We start from the raw sequence: 3,546 nt of genomic DNA, 5'->3' as shown, positions 1-3,546 counted from the left end.
GTGTGTGTGTGTGTGTGTGAGAGAGAGTGTGTGTGTGTTTCTGCAGTGTTTAAACTTCCCCAAACATGTCATGATTCATGAAGCATGTCTTGAAAATGGCTCGTACCTTTGCTTTGTCGTCCAGGATTTGCTGTCGAATATCTTTATGTTTTTCCAGCAATCTCTCCAGTCGTTTGTCCTGAGCTTCTTCCAGCTGGAAAACACACAAACATGCACACGCTCACAGACGTGTTCCAGTACACGCAATCTACACGTGACAGCAGAGCGATGAACATGTCACAACAATACTGCCACATAAGATGTTCCTGGAACACAGAACCAACCCTCAAATAACTAATAACTAACCCTCAAACAGCAGCATCTGACTGGCTGATAGAAATCTTCACGCAGCACAGATGCTGATCCAGCGGTTTCTCCCAGACACACAGACCTCAGCACAATACCCACATTATCTATCACACAGAAGCAGCAAAATACCCTAACAATAAAATATTAAGCAGGATCACAGTCGTGCCGTTGTTCTGAATAAAATCACAGCTGTGATTGGCTGCAGTTGATCACATGACTGATGTTCTGACTCTGAATGCCATATTGATTAAATACAGCAGCTCATGAACTACAAATGAGTTTACAGTTTAATGCTCAATTCACACACAATCTTTCACTCTGTCCATGAAAAAACTCAATAAGACACACGACTTCTTTGCTTCATAAAGACCTCTAACACTAGCTTGCTCTATTCTTTTTCTATTCTATTTTTTTTTTATTATAAAATAAAATAAAAACCTTGCTACGTGTACTGTGTTAGGCTAACTGAGACTTGCGCTGCAAAAAAATGCTTTTCTTTCTTAGATTTTGTCTTGTTTCCAGCCAAGATATCTAAAAATTCTTAAATCAGAAAGGATTTTCTAGACAAGCAAAAATTATTGTCATGTTTTCAGAAAAATTAAGTCAAAATTAAGTGAGTTTGTTTAAAACAAGCAAAATAATCATAAAAAAAATAATAAAATAATCAAAAATAATAATAAAATGGGTTAAGTAAAACAATCTTATTTCAAAGAGAAAACAATATTATTTTGTTTCAAGCAAAAACTCACTTAATTTTGACTTAATTTTTCTGAAAACAAGACAATAATTTTTACTTGTCTAGAAAATCATCTCTGATTTAAGAAAAGCATTTTTTGCAGTGTGTTATCGCACTTGCATATCATTGCTCTTTAGCTGATTTTGATTGCTTCTATTGTCATTATTTGTAAGCTGCTGTGGATAAAAGCGTCTGCTAAATGAATAAATGTAAATGTATAAAGACGGTCATTTATTCTAGAAATTTACTCTTACTCTGTACATTAATGGTACAGTTTCTTCTGACCCTAAACAAATTGGTACTTTTTGTGCATACTCTTTACAAATCTAATTATTGTGAGGACTCGGCATTGTTGTTTTTTCAATCTCTGAAGGGGATTAAGACTTTATCTATTGATGAGAAGATCACCTGTGACAGAGATATAACTGTTGCTGAAATAATAGAATCTATTGAAGCTCTTAAGAACAACAAGTCTCCCGGTACCGATGGGCTGACGGCCGAACTTTACAAAATGTTTGCTCAAGAACTAGCACCTTTCTTACTGGAGACTTATTTAGAAACCATTGAATCCGAAACACTCCCTCCGACGTTATCACAAGACCTACTCACTTTAATACCTAAACCTAAGAAAGACATTCTTTTTATAGATAACTGGCGTCCAATTTGCCTATTAAACTGTGATTATAAAATTTTAGCTTTGATATTAGCCAATAGACTTAAATGTGTGCTGGGCTCAATTATAGATGAAACCCAGTCAGGTTTTATCCCTAAAAGGCATATAGCTTATAATATTCGCCTCGCCTTAGATTTGTTAGACTATGCCGAATTGGTAAAGGAGGAGAGTTTTATTCTTTTTTTAGATTTTTATAAAGCTTTTGATTCTCTTGAGCACAAATTTATTTTACAATCTCTGCACAAGTTTGGCTTTGGTGATTTCTTTTGCAAAACTATCCGCACTTTATATAAAAATGGTACCTGCTCAATTAATCTTAAATCTGGTACTTCTCCTAGATTTGAAGTGTTCAGAGGAGTTCGCCAGGGTTGCCCAGTCTCACCTTACCTGTTTGTAATAGCATCCCAGCTCCTCACCTCTTATTTGTTGAATAGTAGTTTACAAGGTATCAATATAGCTGATAATCATATTCTCATAAGCCAGTTAGCAGGACGACACCACTCTTTTTCTAAAAGATGATTCACAGATCCCTATTGCTATAGATTGTATTAAAGTGTTTTCTAAAGCCTCTGGCTTAACTTTAAATCTAGATAAATGTGAGCTGCTTGCCATAAAGTCCTGCTCTGCCTCTTCCCTTTATAATATCCCTGTTAAATCTCATGTATGTTACTTGGGTATAACTATTTGCAAAGATGACAATATTAGAGGTAGATTAAACTTTGATCCAGTAGTGGCTAAAGCTAAGAAAAAATTAAATTCCTGGCTCCAAAGGGACTTATCTTTAAGAGGAAGGGCACTCCTTGCCAAAGCTGAGGGTATTTCGAGAGTAACCTATCCTGCTCTCTCTTTGTATGTAGATAAGTCTATCTGTGTTGAGGTCGATAGAATGCTTTTTGACTTCCTTTGGAAACACAGGAGACACTATATCAAAAAATCTGTCGTTATAAACAGCTATGATTATGGGGGTCTAAATTTTCTTGACTTTTCTTCCTTAAACAATACATTTAAGATAAATTGGTTGAGGCAGTTTTTGAATGGTCCCGATTCCTTTTGGAATGCTATTCCCAATTATGTTTTCTCCAAAGTTGGTGGTCTCCCCTTTTTGTTGGTATGTAATTATAATATCTCTAAACTACCTATTAAATTATCAAACTTCCACAAGCAGATGCTATTGGCCTGGCACTTAATATATAAACACAACTTCAGTCCCCACCGTTATTTTATCTGGAATAACCATGATATCTGTTATAAAAATAAATCTATATTTTTTCCTGATTGGTTTAAAAATAATATTTTTTTGGTTTCTCAGCTTTTAAATAGTAATGGTTATTTACTTTCTTATTCTGAGTTCTTAAGAAAATATTGTATTCCTGTCACCCCACGTGATTTTGCCATAGTTATGGACGCCATTCCCAGTGGAGCTATTGCACTATTAAAAAACTCCGTTAATTCTGTACCCTCCTTTATTTCCCTGACTAATCCCTGTGAAACAGTGATAGGGAAAATTTGCTTTGCGCTCAGCCCTTCTTTCAGGAATAGAAAGATTCGACATCTTTTTCAGAATGATATAACTACTGTTCCTTCTGTTGTATTTCACTGGAGTAATTATCTTTATGATATTCCTTGGAAGAGTGTGTGGTCGTTACCCAATAAATATTTAATTACGAACAAGGTTAAAGAGGTATCCTTTAAATTGCTACATCGAGTTTACCCTGTGAATGTTTATATTTAAAAAATGCTTCCGGAGAAGGATCCTCTTTGTTCCTTTTGTGGAATGGTAGATGAGTCT

The 3,546-nt window shown here is 35.1% G+C and overlaps 1 pseudogene; it reads right to left on the bottom strand.

The window, feature by feature from the left end:
- The window catches only part of LOC107731600 (1-phosphatidylinositol 4,5-bisphosphate phosphodiesterase beta-1-like), a 111,207-nt pseudogene that overhangs the window by 7,783 nt on the left and 99,878 nt on the right, over nt 1–3,546 (bottom strand).

This window comes from Sinocyclocheilus rhinocerous, unplaced genomic scaffold (assembly GCF_001515625.1).
Source record: "Sinocyclocheilus rhinocerous isolate Xijiao unplaced genomic scaffold, SAMN03320098_v1.1 scaffold5236, whole genome shotgun sequence".
In the NCBI taxonomy this organism is placed as follows: Eukaryota; Metazoa; Chordata; class Actinopteri; order Cypriniformes; family Cyprinidae; genus Sinocyclocheilus; species Sinocyclocheilus rhinocerous.
The sequence above is the reverse complement of the archived record's forward strand: the minus strand, read 5'-3'. Positions and strand labels throughout refer to the sequence as shown.